The 19,556-nt window shown below is 51.4% G+C and overlaps 1 long non-coding RNA gene across 1 annotated transcript; it reads left to right on the forward strand.

Annotated features, from left to right (window-relative positions):
* Positions 1 to 688: 688 nt before the first annotated feature.
* On the forward strand, positions 689 to 13,025 carry LOC102007599. The gene is made up of 3 exons (XR_264977.2): positions 689 to 755; positions 2,954 to 3,116; positions 12,056 to 13,025. It is a non-coding gene; the product is annotated as an uncharacterized LOC102007599 (long non-coding RNA).
* The last annotated feature ends 6,531 nt before the right edge of the window (positions 13,026 to 19,556 follow it).

Raw genomic sequence — 19,556 nt, forward strand, 5'->3', positions numbered from 1 at the left:
TGCCCACGGAGACCCTTGGTATAGATCACCCGGGACTTCCCCCACCCGACCAAAACAGGATCGGCAGCTGGGAGGGACGTGATGCGCGCCGGGGCCGCCAGGGGGCGCTCTGCACCGCCAGCTCGCCAGCCTGGCCTTGCCCGGTCAGCACCGTCCTGCAGCAGCAGCCCAGGCACTGCCATCACTGCTGTGCTCCGAGACACAGAGGCCCGACCATGTCCACGCCGGGCCGCGTCCCTCTCGCCCGCCCACACGCTCTAACCTGGGGCCGGGGCCGACCGAGAAGAGGGGCCGAGCCGCACGCGCGGTCCCCACCGGCGGCCAGAGGGTCCCTGCCCTGCAGGCAGGCAGGACTCAGGCCCAGGTGAGCAGAACCCGCGCTAGCTCCGGCAGCGCACCCGGCCGGCCTTCCCAGGTATGTCCACTGGAAGACCCTTCCCAAGGCCTCACGCTGCACGGGCTGCCCCACACTGTCACTGTCCTGTGCTCTGCAGGGTGCTGGCAGGTGACGGGGTAGTGTGCCTGGCACACAATTGGCGTTTAATAGGCGCTGGCTGTCGTTATTAAAAAGGTCTGCAGGTGGGCTGAGGCAGGGCACGGGGTATTGGCCTGGGTCCAGGAAGACCGGGTCGCCAGCACTGACTGGGCGGGCCGTGGCCAGGGCTGAGTCATCCCTCAGAGAGCCCAGCTCCCTCCCATCTGCCCTTCGGCAGCGGCTGGGCCTGCGACCTGCTTCTGACCCTGCTGCAGAGAAGGTGGGTGAGGGGAGCGGGTGGGTCTTTGGCCCCTTCTTCCCTGAAAGGTGCCCCTTCTGCCCCTCCCCCCCCGCAGGGGCACTGCAGGTCAGAGCCCTTTCCCCTAGCACCTGGCACCCACTTCTTCCCCATGGCTCCAGGGGAGACCAGGTTGACTTTAGCCAATTAGGGTGTCCCAATGTTCCATCCACTTGGATGGGTTCTGGGGTGGCCAGTTCCTGGCCCAAAGTGTGGCCTGGAGGCCAGAGGAGGCTTTGGGAGTGTAGGGAGGCACAGTTCCCTGGCACTTCTAGGAGAGACACTGAGAGATAGGTTTTTCTCCTCCTGCTGGACAGAAGAGAAGAAATATTGGCTCAGAAGCTGGCACTTCTAAAAAATTTTAAAAATAAGAGGACTCATCCATGCCTGTAATCTCATTCACTTGGGAGGCAGAGGCAGGAGGGTCACCAGCCTGATCAACATAGCAAGACCCTCAAAATAAAAGATTTAAAAGGGCTAGGGATGTAGCTCAGTGGTAGAGCACCTCTAGGTTCTTCCCCTATACTGAAAAATGGGTGGACGGTGAATAGATAGATAGGTTATAGATAGATAGATGATAGATAAATATATAGATAGACAGACAGTCAGGTACTCAAAAGGTGTAAGTTTTCCAAATAAAACACAGGGCACCCCATTAAACCTGAACAGTGCTCAGGTAACAGATAGGTGCCTTCTTAGCAGAACGTGTACCCCAGGCAATATTTGGAACATACTTATACAACAAAGTTAGCTGGGCACGCTGTATTTGTATTTGCTAAATCTGACTCTTTTTACTTCACACTAGAAAAAGGGAAAAGCTAAGCTTGGGGCTCCAGGATTCATTCCAAACCTCCCACCACTCTGCGTCATGGCATGGCAACCTCCCCTACTCCCCAGCCCTGGCGCTTAAGGAGCACGGGGAAGTGTCACTCTGGGTCTGTCCCGGCTGCAAGGTTCTGGGCTGATGTTTGGTTCCTCCAGCTCTCCATGAGACCCCATCTTTGTCTCAGTTTCCTGGGCTCCTCCTTGGGTTCACACTCTGGACACTCTGGTTTCTCGCACTGGGCGCTTCTAGATGTAGCACTTAATGCCTTGGTACCTTCTGCTCTTGGTGGCTCCAGGTCCTCCCCAGAGGCACAGGCTGGCCCCATCCCCACTGCTTGCTGGAGTCCCCTAGGCAAGAGCTGTCCACAGACCCACCAGGCCTGGGCTGAGAAGACACAGCCCCAAGACAGCCACCCACTGAGCCCTGTCCAGCAGCCCCCAGCCCGCTCCACTTCTGTGGCGGCGACACCCACATGAACCCCTGCTTCCCACAGCCGGGCTGGAAGGAGCCACCATGCTGAGTGCTGGCTCGGCTTGTTCTGTCTTTAAACAGGAACGGGTTACTGTATCTTTCTCACAGTGATAGCTTTAGGCTCAGTACACCAAAGGCAGTAGTGCAAGAGCATCCAGTGTGCATCTGCCCTCCAGCTTTACAGACACTGTGTATTTACATGGTGATACCGGCCCTGATGCTTGAAGCAGCCTTGCCTTACAATTCCAGGACACTGTGTCAGTGACGATAGCTGCATAAATGTCCCCTGGCTACTTCACAGCTGAGATTTTGCTTTTCGATTTTCCATGACAGACACTTATGTTCTGATGACGTTAAATGTTAGGCAGGGAGTGCAGGCAATGCGCCCTTTGCAGCCTGGTGCTGGTCAGAGGCTCCCCCTGGCTTTACCCTGCATCTGTGCATGGGACCATGTCCTGCTGTCCCTGTCACGGAGCTGCTGTGCCTCAGAGGAGGCTCCCAGTGCAAACAGGAGGCAGCGTGGCACTCTGCTGTTTTTCAAGCTTTCTGGAAACATAGCTCCCTGAATAAACCCAGGGCAGCCAATTGGGAAGGGAAAAAAAAAGCTAGCAGCAGATATGAGCCACAGACTTTGCCACTGGCTGAGTCTCTCCCTTCTACTGACATCGGTGTCTGTTTTCTCTGAAAGGAGGCTATCAGTATTGTTCCCATTTTACAGACTTGAGGAACTGACAGTTTCCCCGAAGCCCTTTGGTGTCCCCTAGGCCATCCCAAGTTCCTGGGCACACTTTCTCTCAGGCACTCTTTCCTCTAGCAGGCTTCTTACTTGAAATCCAAGAAAACACCAGATAAAGGGCATTCTAAATATATTTCTTTTCTATAGATGTTGATCTCCTGTTACTGGAAAACAGGAATTAGCTTGTCTGTTTGAGGATGTGGTTGGAGCTTTATAAAAAGGATATAGAAGAAATCTGTGCAGACTGCCAGCTCCGTTATGCTGCCGACCGCTTCCAGCAGAAGGAGGACCTTCGCGGCCAGATATTTCAGTAAGAACCTTCTTATTGCCTTTGCGCTCGACTTTTTCCTTGGGCCATGGGGTCAGCCACGGCTGCCAAAGGAGCCTCCTTTGTCCTGTGGGTGAGGGCCCCAAGCAGCATCCATGTTCAGGGTCCTGCCCTCTTCTTCTCCAGGGTGCTGGCCAGTGCCCAGTAGTCATGCCTGAACTGGGGCAGCTGTTCTGCGTCTGCCTGAAAACAGATATCAAAGTGACCAGGACTGTTAGGGGCACTGAGCTCTGATGACACCGAGTAAGGGTCATGCATCCGCCAATGGCCAGGGTGGGAGGCAAGAGCTTTGTGGGAGCCTGCATGTCCTGGGACTGCTGCGTCCCTGCTTGGAAACCATGCAGCTGAGCAGTCGGTTGGGTTTCAAGGAGGAAGGGTCAGGGGTACCAGTAAGTGACTGGGTGGTGGCTGCTAGATGCAGTGGGGTGCTGTGTGGCTGGAGCTGGCTGAGGGCTGTGGGATAGGTGCTGGCTGAGGGCCTCATGAGGTCTGGCCGAGTCACAGGCAGGAAGGTGCTGGTCAGGTTGGTCCTACAGTGATGGTGCCTGGGCACAGTGCAGCTGGACAGGACAGGAAAGGGGACCCGGGCAGGGTCCTCACCCTGCCCCGCTAGGATCACTGAAGAGCTTTGATAGTTCCCCAGACTTCTCCTTGGAGACCCAGGCTGAATGGGGGTTGGCTGGGTTCCAGAGGATCATACTGTGTAGCAAGGGCCGGGAAGTTGTTTCATATTGCAGTGAAATTCACATAACTTAAAATGAGCCACTTTGAAATACGCAGTTTGGTGGGATTTGTCCATTCTCAATGCAGAATGATCACCACCTCTATCTAGCTGTGGAACATTCTCATCCTCTTCTGCACCCCCAGGGAACAGTTGTCCCCAACCGCCACCCCAGTAAGCGTGTGCCCGGTAGCCACCGATCTGTCTTCTGACTCTGTGGGTGTCTTACTGGTGGAATCAGGCAGTTTGTGACCCCTCTTGCCCAGCGGTTTTCAGGTAGCAGAATAGTTTCAAAGCTCATCCACCCTATAGCGTGTGTCCATACATCATTCCTCTGCACTGGATTAATGTGTAAGGATTATGTGATCTCAGACACTTTGGCAGCACCATAAAAATAGCAATACCATGTCAGGAAGGTCTTCAGAAGAAAGGAGAGCCAGCTGCCCTAAGAAAAGCAGCTTCTCCCCATCCTTCATCTCACCGGTGACTCTGTTCTCTTTCTTCCTCTCCCTGTCCCTCTTTTTCTCTCAGCTGAGGGGATTTGTGAGGATCTAGACTTCTCTGACATTTTGAAGGGGTTGAGGTAAATAGCAGGATCTTGGGGGTAAAATTATACTGTTGTACTTCACTTCTTCACTTTGCCCACAATTTTGCCCAGTTAAGAACCTTCCAGAACCTTCTAGAACTGTCCTACAGGAAACCAAATGTCAGCCAGGTCCCTTACCCATGAGTTTGCTAAAACTCTCACACAACCATGGCACCACTCGTAGCTTCTTTGATGTGGAAACAACTTCGGTTTCCCCCAAGGATCCAAGACTCATCCTGCCACTTCACACCCACTGCACCCTCTTTTTTCACCAGCTCCTCAAACTTCTGGCCACTGACCTGCCTAACCCTCTCTCCAACTGGTGGCTTCTCCCTGTGGCTGGCTGTCCTGGGCACAAACTCCACCCATACACAAGGACCCACTGCATGGCTGAGTCCCATGGTATAAACAGCAGTAGCCTCAGCCCACTCCCCAAAAAAGGAGAATGCTGCTCCAAATTCAGCCATTCCTACGGCCCCCAAGACCCTTGCCACAAGCCAAGTCAGGACCAAGGCCTGGGCAGCTTGGAGCAGGGACATCTGTCACGCCCTGCCCTGTGCCCTGTCTGTCACTGCTGTGCAAGGCGGGATGGCCAAGGCAGGGGGAGCAGGAGGCCCAGGGGAGGGGGCCTGGAGCAGAGGGAAGGGGAAACCAGGGGAAAGCTACGCAGGTAGCATGTCGGGAATCCTGTGCTCTTTTTCATGGGCAGTAGGGAGCTATGGAAAGTTATAAACAGGACTGACTGAAAGTTATAAACAGGAAAGTTATAAACATGGCTGTTCATAGAAGAATGGCATGGCAATAGGGTATGATATCAGCCCTCATCTGGACTTTTTTTCTCATCCTGAAGATTAAACCCAAGGCCTTCCCACTGAGCAACATCCTTAGCTCTTTTTCATTCTTTATCTTATAACAGGGTCTCACTCATTCACAAAGTCACCTAGGTTGAGCTCAAGCTTGAGGTCCTCCCAACCCGTCCCTTGCTCTGCATCTTTCTGTGGTTCCCATGCCACTCGCTGTTTTTCCATTGTTCTTCCAGCCTCCTCCACACAGCCCTTGAGGTGGGCACATTGTCTCCAGCCCGGCTCCTCAGGCTCTGCCCCAGCCACACTAGATTCCTGGCACTGGCTGGATATGCCAGGCTTGAGGGTACACTGCCCAACTCTAGACCAATTCCCCAGACAGCCGCCTGGTTCTCAAATTCCTGAGCACCTCCTGGGCATGTTTACCCTGCGCTCCTCTCTGCTGAATCTGGGAGAACGGGACAGGTCACACAGTCACCAGTCGCGGGCCAGGTGGAGGGCTGCCTCCTGCCCATCACAGTGACTGAGTGAGCCCCTGACTGATGGACAGCCAGGTTCACAGCTCGTGGCTGCCAGGAAGGAGGCCCAAGGGTGAGCTTGGAAGGTCTCAGATGGACAGAGACGTCCTCAGCCTGGAAAGACACATGTCTCATGCCATGTGCAGCTGTGACTCACACTGCCCAGCTACCCACAAGGAGCTCAGGAAGTGCAGTCCTGCCATCTGTCCAGGGGGGCACCCATGACTGCACTCTGCTGCTCCTCTCTGACTTCCTTGTGCTTCTTCCCAATTCACATTTCTGAGTAGCTTGTAGCTCAGACAGTCACCTCTCCATCACCATAACAAAACACCTGACATGAGAAACTTATAACAAAAAAGGTTTCCTTGTCTCTCCCAGTTTTTGTGCTTGCCCATGAGCCACTGGTGCTGTTGCTTTGGGTCTATGGTGAGGCCACACAATTGTGCAGAATACAAAATGCTCACCTCATGGTCAAAAAGAGAACAACAAGAAGGTGGGACCACAATCCACTCAAGGCACCCCTCCCAGACCTAAGCACCTCCCATGGGGGCTCCCTCTTGAAGTTCCCAGCACCTCCCAACAATGCTCCCCTGCGACCAGGCCTTTGACACATGGCCCTTGTTATGAACCAACACATAGCCATTATTATCAAATTCTCAATTTCATGACAGAAGTCACCTATTCTGAGTGCATGATTCCATGTTTTTTAGTGAATTTATAGATGTGTAGAACCATCATGATAGTTCAGTTTCAAGACATTTCTGTCACCCCTAAAAACTTCCTTCATGTCCATTTGCAGTGAGTCCCCACTCCCAGCTCCAGCCCACTGGTGCCCATTCTGTCCCTGTGAATTTGCCTTTTCCAGAGATTGCAGATAAAGGGGATCACATACTGTGTCATCTCTTGTGTTAGGCTTGTTTTACGTGGCCTGAAGTTTCTGAGTTCCGCTTATGTTTTTGTATGCATCAGATGTGTCTCCTCAGGGGTTGAATAATGTGCCATTGTGCAGATATACATTCTTTTTATCCACTCACCAGCCGATGGACTTTAGGTTTGTTGTTAGTTGGGTTTATCATCCTGAATAATGCTGCTCTGAACACTCTCACTCATGTGTTTCTGTGCCTATTTGCCTGTGTTTCTCTTGTGAGCAGTTTGTTTGATTTTTTTTAAGATGCTCTCAAAATATTTTTCGAAGTCTCTACCATTTTGTATTCCCACCACCTTGCCAACACCTGTCATTGTCTTTTTGTACTGGAGCTATCTGTGTTAACTTTTTGTCTCTGTGACAAAATATCTAGGAGTATCAACTTAGAGGTGAAAATACTTATTTTGGCTCATGGTTTCAGTGGCTTCAGTCCATGGTCTCTTTGCTCCATTGCTTCTGGGTCTGTTGTGAAGCAGATCAGCATGGCAAAGCGTATGTGGTGAGGCAGAGCTGTTCGTGTCATGCTGCCAGAAGGTGGGGAGAGAGAAAAGGAAAAAGCCTGAGAGAAAAAAAGGGGGACTGATATAATCCCCAGAATCACATCCCCATGACCACTCCCTCTGGCCAGGCCCCATCTCTTGTTTCCATCTCCTCCCAGAAATGCAATCAAATCATCATATCAGTGGATTATCAGTAGATTGATGATGTTACAGCCCTCCTGATCCAATCACTTCTACCAAAGCCTATCATATGCCAACTAAATGCCTGCATTTTGAGGACATCTCAAATCCAAACTGTAACACCATCATAGTGGATATAAAGTAGTTACTATTGGGAAAATAATGCATTTGTCTAATGATGCTGATACTCTTTTCCTGTGTTTATCAGCCATTTATATATTTTCTTTGGCAATGTACTTATTCAAATTTTTTGCTCTTTTATAATTGGTCTGTTTTATTAAATTTGTAAGCATTTTTCTATGTTCTAGGTATAAATATTTCATCAGACAGATGATTTGCAAATATTTTTCTCCCAGTCCATGGTCTGACTGTTCATTTTTTTAATAGTGTACTTGATATTTGAAATAGAAAATTTTTAAGTTTTGGTGATGTATAGCTTATCTATTTTTTCTTTTGTAAATCATATTTTGGATGTAATATTTAAGACTTTTGCCTAACCCAAAATTATAAATATTTTCTCTTTGCTTCTAGAAATTGTATGGTTTTAGCACTGACATTTAGATCTCCAAATGCACTCGCATCCAGAGGGCCTCAGACTGGGAAATTTTAATCTCTGAGTTTTGTGGGACACAACTCAGCACCTATTTTACTGGGGAGCAGTGAAGAGCCTGGGCCAAGGAAGCCAGGCCACATGCTCTGCAAGTGCCTGCACAGATGCCATGCAGATGCACTGCCCACTGCCCACTGCCCACAGCTGGGCCAAGTCAGGGCTTAGTCAGCAGCTGTCCTCAAAGAATCAGCCCCTTTTGGTGACTTCTGCCCCTGCCCAGCTTGAAGAAACACAAGCCTAGGGAGCTGTGAGATGGGAACTGCGGGGAGGTCCACAGCTCTCAGGGATGGTTTGTCCTCTTGTGGGCTCATTCAGACACCCAGCTCTGTAGGCTGAATAGGGCCTCCCTGGGGGCAGGATAAGTGAGCAGAGGACCAGGGGGCTCACTGACTCCTGAGGCACAGGACTGTTGAGTGACACAGGCAGAATTAGCCCCAACCTGAACTGACCCCTCTCTACCTCTGCCTTTATGGACAATGACTGCACACCTGGGTCACACCCCAAGATCTACACTTAACCATCAGCACCCCCAGCATGGCTGGGAGAGGAGTCCAGAGTGGCTTCTCCTGACAGTTTGGCTGTCACACTGTGACAGGGGAACATTTTAATGGGACTAATAGCAATGTGTCTTTTACTATAAAACACTTTTTAATTTAGGTATTCATCATATAGTTCCATCACATATCATGTAGTAACAGCTGTATCTTATAAGACTACAAGTACTAGTTACCATAGAACAAGGGTGGGAGGCAGCAGCCTGGTGGCCTGGGAAGAAGGTGAGGATGGATATAAGGACGCAGATGCTCCCGATGCCTTCCAAGACCACCCTGGAGACCATTACGCCCAGCACTCAGTTAAGACCAGGTCCTTCCTGCTGCCCAGACTCCACTCCACTCCTCCCAGGTGCCCAGGCATGACCCAGCCCCTGTTCACATGAGAGTCTTCCTCTGAGGGTGGTGGCTGACAAGATTCCAGGTGGACTGTCCACAGGGAGAGCCAGCCCTCACCCTGCCACTGACTTCATTTTGCCAGTTGTAAAAGATAAAAAACAGTCTTTAGAGAAAGCCAGGTCAGGGTGCAGATCCTGATTCTACCATTTGCTCACGTGGCGGTCTCATCTGGGTGATACGTGTGTGATCAAAAAATATACTGAATGTTTTTACATTCTTAAAAATGTTTTTGCAGTAGAAGACACTTTGCCGTTAATCCCCTTCAAAACCCTCTCCCGCACTTTGAACACACTTATCCCATTGTTCTTGCTACTTTCTGAAGCAGTTCTGGAGTCCTCTTTCCTGAGTGTCTTTAGCTGTGCTGTTGTAGCTGCCTTGATGTCCTGAATCAATTCAAAATATTTGTCTTCCATGGTCATTTTGACTTTGGGGGAAGAGCCAGAAGTTACAGGGTGCCAGAACCGGTGAACAAGGTGGATGAGAACACACTATCATGTTGATCATGAGCCTTCCTTTCAGTTGGATGGCACTCAGCGTAGCATACACTGTATTTATCATACTTTGTAAAGACACTCAGGAAGGCAGATTTCCAGAAGTCCTCCAGAAAGTGGCAAAAGCAATGGGAGAAGTATGTTCAAAGACAGGGAACATTTTGAGGGGATTAATAGCAATGTGTCTTTTTCTATAATACACTTTTTAAATTAGGTATTCACCATATACTTTCATCACATCTCACATAGTAATGGGCTGTATCCCATAAGACTGCAATAATGATCAAATATCTCATAGAAAACAGATTCACAGGGCTTGGGTACACCCTGGGTAAATAGGAATCCCCTTTCAGACAAACAATAGACTCCTACTGTTAGTCTCTGGCTGTGACCATCAGAATTTTTTTAAGTGGAATGGTGGGGACTCTGGACACCAGGACCCAGCCTCGGAGCCCAGCACACAGTCAGCTAGCTATCCTCAAATGCTCTTGGAAAGAATTCAAGCAGTATAGGAAGCATGAAGCAGAAACAACTTCTGTCACCACCAGAGGACTGTGACACATGTGTCAGGCTCTAGTGGATGAGGACAGAATGGAAGGGCAGCATGGGCATCCCCTCTGCGACTGCGCCCTCGGTCCAGAGCAATCCAGGCGGCAAATGCGCAGATGGGAATGAAGGAGTTGTGCTGTGGCGCCAGGCCCCACGACTTAGCTCTGAGCTAAGCCTTCAGGGCCACCCTAAGTTGGAGCAGGAAGGCCAAGCCTCCATACCCCACACCAAGCAGCCTGGGGGCGGCTCCCCAGGAAGGGAGTGCACCCTAATCCAGGACACTCCCGGAGCAGGCGAGGCCACCTCTCAGCAGCTGGGGCTGCTCAGTCTTGGGGCCATCTGGGTGGCAACAGAAAAGCCGGCATCTCTAGTCATTTACAAGTAATGCAGTGGGTGACCTTCCTTCCTCCACAAGGGACACTGCCAGGAGCCCTGAGGGACTGGGGGTGTCATCCAGTGGATGGTGTCCTCTCAGAGCAGACTGCCTGGGCTGATGGCTGAGAAAGCAAGCTTCCTCCTTTCCCTCCAGCTGCATCTCTGCTGCCCCATAGCCTATGTTCACACCAAGATGATCACAGGGCCATATGGAGAACTGGATGCAGAGTCTCCAAGAAGAATTTATTTCCTGAAAGCAGATTTCTGGGCCTCTGCGTTGGTTTGGGGTCTCAGAGTGCAGGGGCAGAGCCAACAAAGCACAGTCAGCTCAATCACACAAAAAGAGCATGAGGTAGACAACTAGGCCATCCTTGCTGCAGGAACAGATGGGGCCACCTGGTATGGCAGCCTGGCAGGTGGAAGCCGTGACGCCCTGGCACCCGTGCCTCGCTGCCTCTGAGAGCCACTCTCTTCCACAAGTAGGAATTCACACAGCGTTTCTCGGCAGCCACATGTGAGACACAGGACAATGGCACCTGGCTCAGCAAATAGTGACTGCCAGAGTAAGGGTTGTGACATTCGCCAAGGGCAGACACTGCACCCCTGCCCCAGATGCCACATGCTCCTGGCCACATCAGACCAGCACTGGGAAGGCAGGGCTGTGCTGAGCAAAGGTGGCCACCAGGCACCCCAGTGCCCATAAAACTGATCTGCTTGCTACTGCAAGGAAAAAATTTGAGGCCAGATGTTGGTCACTGCTGCCAGCTGTGCCCATTGCCTTGTTCTCTGAGTCCAGATGTTCTTACCTTTGCCTCAAGACTGATTCCTCAGGCAGCTCCCAGGCAGGGCAGGGCCCTGAGTGCAGAAGACAGAGGGGCCCCTTCCTCTTCATGGAGAACCTCCTCTGTCCTCTCTGTCCAGCTCTGAAGGGAAGGAGGCAGGCCCCATGCTTGAGGGCCTACCCCTGGAGAGGACAAGCATCCTCAGACTGTCTGACACCAATAAGGTGTCCAACAATTTAATTTCACCCAATTCTGACAGGAACTAGGTAAAGTCAGCACAGTCTCATTTCAGACACTTGTTGCAAATGGGTGTCCAGACACCCACACTTCTGCCCAACATTCAGGGCACCAACCCCATCTCAGTTTCATTCACTTGAATGACTTACAGAGTGCAGCCAAGGAAGAGCTGGATGGAAGAGATGGGAAGGGCATAGGAAGGGTGGAGCATCGTTGCCTTCTGAGGGGCCCGATCTGGAAGCACCTGAACCTGTCGTTGAGTCTTCTCTACATGATGGATCAAATTCATGGTTCCTGGCAACAGAACCTCTGTCCAGCCCCCTCTTCCTGGAGGAGGTTGAGGCTGAGAGGTCCAGCCCTCTCGTCCCTGAGTTCGCTGCCTTGGCAGTCACTTCCAGTCCTCCCAAGTTCCCTCACTGACAAAGATGCAGGTGCCTATGGAAGAGGCTTGGAGGGAACGCAAAAGTCCCTCCCTTCACTCCATCATTCGGGAAATCCCAAGGACTTCCGGAGCTCTGTACCAGGACCCAGCTGTGAAGACCAAATATCTACCCCACCCGCAGCTCCCAATATTACACCACACCCTCCAGTGCCCCCCCTAGAGATGCCACTGTCCCTCCTCTGTTGGCACCTCCCACTGGGCATGTGCAGCCTCAGTTATGGGCAAAGCGATGAAATCTCTTCTGCTTTCCAGGAAGCTCTGGCGATGATGCCATGGATTTGAGACCTCAACCAGGGCGCCAGCTCCAATGGCAAAGACTTCCCAAGTGTCAGTGTGGCTCCACCAGCAGCCACCACCGAGTGAAGCCTGTAGGATTTCAGGGCCATCTGGAAGCCATCCACTCTGCTCAACTCTTCAGAGTGATCCCAAGACGTGGGGGCCACCATGAGTCCAGAAGAGACCTAGAGGTTTAGGCCGGGGGACAACACAGTCCCCACCTCTTGCTCACTGACACTGTGTCTGGCCCACACACTGGGCTCCCAGGAGGGAGGAGGAGGCTGTGTTACAACTGGATCCAGATCCAACGTAGGAGGCAGGGTTGGCAACTGCAGTGTCACTAAATGGTGTCCAAGGCGGACAAAGAGGAAATGAAGACCTCAACTCACCGGCCGCTTCCCCCAAACGCATACAGTCGGTCCGTAGAGTCAACGCTCATCACAGAGAAACATCAGTGAGCAGCACAGGCAGATCACAAATAAGGAAGCAGCTGCAGTTTGTGGAGCTGATGGGACACTGCTGTAATGAAGATCCACTCACAGAACAGGGCTGGATTTTACGGATCCGCTGGGGTGGGCTGATGTCTGGCTGATCGTTATCTCAGGGCTGCTTGCAGAATAGCTCTGGAGACACCCTCATTGCTTGAGGAGACTATTCAGGCTCCCTGAGACCATTGTCCCTGTATGGAGCAGTCTCACTCTAGTGCAGACTTTGCGGGAATCCAGCTGACCACAGGTCGAGGACAATGACTGGGGACTTCAGGGTGCTCATGGATGGTTGAATGTCTCCATAAATCTCTTATCTCAGTGTTCTGGGCTTAAAGGGGGATGAGATAGGCTTTGTAAATATAGGGCTAATCTGGCTTTTCCATCCACATTCTCGAAGTGACCACCAGGCCTGTGTGCAGAGCCCAGCGTGTCCGGTAATAAACAAAGCTCAGGCTTTGCGTGTTTTTAGTTATTTGTTGGGCATCTGTGGGCCCCTTTTAAATCCCTGACTGCCTCAAAAGACAACACAAATCAAGCTTTTAATGAGCAACAGGTCAAGGGCCTGGGAGTTTGTCTTCTGTCCCTGCGGCGATATCGCTATCACAAACCAGCACAGAAACTCAGGGCCTCAGATGGTAAACAGTTCTGGCCTCTGGGCCTGTTTGCAGGCATGTCTGCTGGGGCTGGGGACAAGGTGGCCTTGCTCCAGTTTGCAGTGCTTCCCAGCTGTCAACAAGGGTAGAAATGGGCTTGATGAGGCCACAGGTCTGTCATGGAAGCAGAGGCATGTCAGAAATTTGGAAGATTTTGTCTTGTTTGCAGCACTAAGGGTTGAACCCAGAGCCTTCACACTGAACTTCTTCCCCCAGCCTTGTTCATTCTTTTATTTTTAAGCAGGTACTTGCTAAGTTGCCCAGGCTGGCTTGGACAACCTCCTGCCTCTGCCACCCAGAGTTCTGGGATTACGGGCATGTGCTACCACACCTGGAAGATATTTGCAGTCAATCTACCAAAGAAGGGACATGGCTGCTTTTAAGAATTGGAAACTTATTTACCCAGGTCTGGCAGGCTGAATTTCCTGACATGAGCTTAGCATTTGAGGAAGCATTATCTGTTCTGGGTGATAATGGTGTGCTATCGGCATGAGCATGCTCCTGTGTTGGGGCTCCAGGGGCCCTGGGGATGGCTGGGTGTGTACAGAGACCAGCCCATTGGGTCTTCAGAGGCTGACACATCATCAGATCTTCCCCTGTCTGAGTTTGTTCCCAAAGAAAAGGCCCGGCAGAGCAGGGGTGCATGATGCTCTCCTTCACAAAGGGCAGGTGGTCACCATCCAGTCTAGTCCTTAGAGAACCAGCAGGCATGTTAAGAACAGGTTCTCAGGATGAATGCAAAGTCACTGGCTCCAGGTCTTCTTGAAGCCTCAGCTTCTTCATATGTGAAATGGGGATGAGACTCAGCTCACAGGGCTGTGAAGTCAGAGGAAGTCATTCATAGCGGGCTCTTGTCCCTTTACTCACCCGTAACAGCAGGGATAGGTGTTTAGGTTATTGTTAAATCCCACCTATGGACCAGGTTCTGTGTGCTGGGGAACTCTAATGGGGATTGTACTAATCAGCTTTTCTGTTACTGGTACAAAATAGAGACACTGGAAACTTAAAAGAGGCTTTAACTTGGCCCCTGGTCTCGGAGTTTTGGTCCATGGTAGGCTGGCTGGCACCAGGAAGAAACATGGCAGAAGGGCTTGGCAGAGCAAAGCTGCTTAGTTCATGATGGCCCAGAAGCAGAACAGAGGCAGAATGCCAGAGAGGAACGGGAGAGATGCCAGGTATACTACCCAGGGTCACTCCTCCAAGACCCACTCAGATACACCCAGAGTGTGCTTTACTAATCCCCCAGTGGCACTCAAGCTAATCAAGTTGACAATTCAATGTCACTGTCACAGGTACCTTGCTTGAACAGTAGTCTGAGATGGGTGTGATCATGACCTGACCCCTACCCCATCTAGCGAATAACCGGGCACAGCTACAGGAGTCAGGGGGGCCTGGCCTTGAATCCAGGTCCGTCTGTCCTGGGACTCACACCCTAAGCACAGCACAGCTCTTTCCCCATCTTGCAGTATTGCAGTTCATGAGCTGGCTTCATAAATCCGTAAAGCTGCATGCTAGGGGCTTCCACGCTAGGTGGGGCCTAATGTTTGGAGACCAGGTGTTGACCAGGCCAGATGGTATACATGTCCCCATTCTAAAGAAGAGGGGACGGGGCCTGGACAGGGCCAAGTGGCCATGCTGGTGGTGAAAGCCATGTGTGACCACAAGATATGAGTCAAGCCAAATCACAGAAAATACACACATACCCAGTATTTTACATGAAGGAAAAAAACAATTCTAACCACCAGTCATTTCAGGAAGTGATATTTTGGGACTGATTTGACTGCCCCTGCAGAAGTGTGACAGTCAGTGAGTCACAGGATATTGTGTGCTGGTTTCTTCTTTTGGTTCCTCTTGAGAGAGGACACTCTCTCTGGGGCAGTTTCGGTGTCAACCCAGGCCCACTCTGAGACCAGGTGTATGGGGAGAGGCCCTGGTGGCCTTCTCATGCAGGTCACCCCTTTCCTTCCAAGGGCTCTGAAGGGGAAGAGTGTCCCCTGCCTGGACCCCAGGTAGCTCTGTCATTCAGTCCACACCCACCACCAATTCCAACCTCTAACCAAAGGAACATCTCAAGCTCATCGGGTATGACTCAGGCATCAACCTAACACAGTCCTAAGGCCTCTGGGGACACAGCGCGGACCAGGAGTGACATCTTTTCTTAAGGACCCAGTAGGAGAGTGAAGACAGTAGAACTGGAACCAAACCTGCTACGGGCCAGCGTCCCTCATTGCCGCTCCCATCCTCAATCTGTGCTGGCCACCAGGGGACAGCAGAGAGGCAGCCACACTTCTGAATTCCTAGCTCATGCTCAGAGAACTAGCCAGGCTAGGCAGCCCAGAAGGGACAGGCAAGGTCTGCTGGCTAGGTACGCGCAAGAGGAAGGTACTTGAGAGGCCCCAGAGCTTACAACCTGGCCCACAAGTGAGACTTGAAGACATAAATATGCATCGCTGCTGTGAAGGAGTGAAGGGTCATGGAGGATTTCTATAAGGTGGCTCTTGGCCCCGCTGTACATGTAAGGAAGCCAAAGGTCCGAGAAGACAATGACCGGCCCACATTGCAGCATGGCCCACACGAAGGCTTTGAACTCAGGTGTCCTGGGCTCCAACACTGAAGTATTCTCCAGGACTCTTACAAATCACCACCCTGGAGGATGGGAGGATGGAGGCATGGCTCATGCCTGTGTCCTCTTCCTTCTCACTACTTTGTCACTTTTTTTGTGGTGCTGGAGATTGAAGTTAGGGCCTCATGCATGCTAAGCAAGTACTCTATACCACTGAGCTACATCTCCAGCCACTTCCTTCATACCTCAGGGATCTCAGGAATGCGGGACCTGCTCCTCCAGCTGTCTGAGGAGAACCAGTGTGAAGGAAGCTACGTGCCTGTGTTTTTTGGAGGGCTAAATATGCACTAAGCATAGTGCTACATACTTTAAATTCTTGATCTCCAGGATAGCCCTAGGCGGGGACAGCTGAGATAACAGAGCCACCAAGAGATGGAGTGGTGTGTCCAGGACATGACGCTGCCAGGTTTTGATCCAGAACTGTCCAATTCCAAAGCCCAGGCACTGTCACAATGATAGCACAATGTGTCCAAGAGAGCTTTAGTCAGATGGGAAGCCAAGATCATTTGCTTCTGCAGAGTGATGGGAACCAGGTCCCCTTGGCACTGGTACTTGGTGTACCCTAAACTGTAAATGCTGCTCTTTCTCGGCATGGGGCACAGGAGTGTGTCCCTGGTGTCAGTTCCTCTGAAGCTGCCTCACTTTCCTGCTCTATTCCATTGCATTCACACCTAGACCCTGCCTGTGAGCTGTACCAGGCTGTGAACAGGGAAGTGGTATTTCCAAAGGCAGGAGGTTATTGGCCACATGCCCACTCCAGTGTGGGGTGCAATCTGACACACAGATGCTCTTCCCCCGATAGTGGGTGACTGCCCCAGAAGCTGTCATAAGCTGAAGACAGCCGAGGTCCAGACTGCGTCGGGCACACTTATCTGCCCAGCACTGTCTCTTCCTCTGCCAGTGCCGTGGCTGACAAGGAGCTGCAGCTCACTGCCTCCAGCCAGTGTCGCCACAGAGTACACACAGTGCATCATTAGCCTGGGACAAGACCACAATTCAAAGTACAATTTCTATCAAACGTGTATTATCTTCATGTTGCCATAAGGTGAAAATCGTTAAGTTGATCTACCCGCTGAGTTTTTCTGATTAAAGATTCCCCTGGTTGATCCAGGTTTTTGGTTAATGTCTGAAGTCCTAAAATGCTGATTTGCCAGTTTAGGGCATATTTTGTTGTTGGCACAGAGTGGAGGGACAGACATTTAAAATTCCTTACTCTGCCATTTCACTGATTTCATGCCTCACCTATTTATTTTAAAACATGGGTCTTGAAAATCCTATTCAGCATTTTTAGTTTGGGGAGTTGTTTTGTTTTGTTACGGAGGGATGTGGGGAATGTGTAGTCCATGATACTGCTGGAATTAGGCTTCACCAAGAATCCCAACCCACAGAGTCTGGCAGTGTCCATTTAGTCCTGTTAGTTCCAGAACATCTCTCCTTGGCCATGCCCACTGACTACTGTCCCCTGCTCTGTCATCTGATCCTCTCACAAGCCCTATGGAGAGTGACCCCCCCCACACCACTGTCCTGGCTTCCACAGCACGCTACCTCCAGAGTCTTTCTACCCGCTGCCGGGCCAGGTTAGCTCTCCTGAGTAAGCCCTCTCTCCACTCAGCAAGCCCTGAGTGCTGAAGGTTCTCAGTTTTGTCTTGGCTTTTCTTTTTCTTTTTTTACATCCTTCTTAGCGGTCCGTCAAAGTTTATGAACAGCATAAACTTACATCCCGCTCTCTTCTCACCATCCCCACTTAGGTGTCCCTTGGAGGGCAGGATCAGACCAGGAGACCAGGCCAGCATGAGATCTGCTCCGATCAGAGGATTAGCAAGAGTGACCACTTAGGTTTGGCTTAAGTGGCCTCCCCTTGGGCTCTGTCAGTGACCCAGAAACTAAGGAGAGTGACTGGGGCAGTGAGCAGAGACAGTCCCTGCAGAGGGGTGCTGCTGCATGAGAGGAGCTGGAGCTATGGTTAATGAAGTCACCGGTTGCCTAGGAAATGGTAAAGCCCAAGAGCGCCCATTCTGTGAGTGGTATCAGGGGAGTTTGGGAGTTATGGAACTTGGCAGGGAGATGCTCATCGATGACTGCAGGAAAAGTTTCAGCCCCGTGATGGTGGTGACATCACAGGAACCATAGCCTAATGATTGGGATAAACTGCTTCCCCAAAAGCCCCACTGAGACAGGTGAGGCCCTAGGAGCAGAGCCCCTGGAGACCGGACAGGTAAAGTGGTCTATGCAGGCCACAGGTGGACAGCCAAGCAAGAGTGGGCTTTGGAACAGCGGAGAAGAAATGTAAAAGAAAGAGAAGGAAGGAGTGTCAGAGAAAGGGGCTCATCCAGCAGCACCCGGATGTGAGAGGCAGCTGAGATCACCATCAGTCCTACCCAACACCAAATACATGCCAGGCCAAAGAGGCCAGAGCCGAGCCTGGAAGGAAGATGTGCAGTGATCAGGTGATGGCAGAATTTGCAGACAGGGAAGGAAGTGACTTCAGCGGGAGAAGGAGGAAGTGGGAGAGAGTACCCTCGGGGCAGCTTCAGGATGATAAAAAGTGAGAGAGAAAAAGAATATAAGAATCTGGACCTCAGTTCGAATTCTGGGGTTGCAAGTCACAAAAAGGCAACATGGACCAGCTAAAGCCAGGACAGGAAATGACTGGAAGTTTATGACACCTTCAGGGGCTGGAGAGCCAGGCTCAGGGACAGGAATGACAGTGGCTGCAGGGGACCTAAAAGCTAGCAGTCCTCTTCCAGCAGACAGCGTGTGGACAGGACACCTCTAACGCCGGAAGGCGCCATGTCACGACAAGATAGCATCCCTGTCTCAGCTGTGAAATCCATTCTATCTAGGAGATTCAAAACCCAGCCAGGGGCATGCAGTTGGCAGAGCCTGGGTCACATGGCCACATGTGCCTGCCTGCCAGGGACAGAGCAGATCAGTTCCTTATGGCCTTACAGAGGGAGATGGGGCATTGCTCCCAGTCGGGAAAGAAATGGATATGGTGCAGCCAAAACCGAGTTCCACTTCCCTCCAAGGTCTTGAAAGCAGGGAGACTGAGTCTATTGCCCTAGAGAAAGGAAGCAGGGAGTGCAGCAGATGCAAAAGGAGGAAGGTTGAGGGGGAGGGGGCAGAGGTGCCCAGGGTGAGCAGTGTTCACCTGAGGGATGGGACCAGGAATGTAACCACCACAGGAGAGATGTCAGGGAGTGCAAAGGCACCTGGGAAATTCCCATTCTTTCCATCTGTTCCATCCCAGCCTCTCCATGACTGCAGCTGTTTTCACCAGGGAAAAGGTCTGGTTTTCAGCAATGTAAAACTGACCAGATTGGTGATTCATCATCTCCTAAAATTTGACTCCTTCCCTGTGTTTCAGGGAGGGGAAGTCATTGCAGACTCACTTCCTTGTTGGAGCCAAGTAAGGTCAGGGCCAGCCAGCAGTGCCTGGGAAGCTGTGCTGGCGGCACCCATCCCCTCCTCCTGCCCATGATGCTTAAGGGACAGGTGCCGGCTCCCTGGTATCCCAGTGCATGTAGCAGGTCCCTGTGGCCTTGGGCATGGTCTAGAAGGAGGTGGAAAGATGACAGCTACTAGCCATGCTTTGGTTCTTCAGGGACCTACTTTGTGTGACTCTGACCTCTCCCTACATATAACTTCCAAGGTGGCCTTTGGGAAGAAAACCCATGTCCTCAGCCTGGTTTGTAGCTCTGGCTGATTTACTT

This window comes from Chinchilla lanigera, unplaced genomic scaffold, assembly GCF_000276665.1.
Source record: "Chinchilla lanigera isolate Chin_1 unplaced genomic scaffold, ChiLan1.0 scaffold00155, whole genome shotgun sequence".
Classification (NCBI taxonomy): Eukaryota; Metazoa; Chordata; class Mammalia; order Rodentia; family Chinchillidae; genus Chinchilla; species Chinchilla lanigera.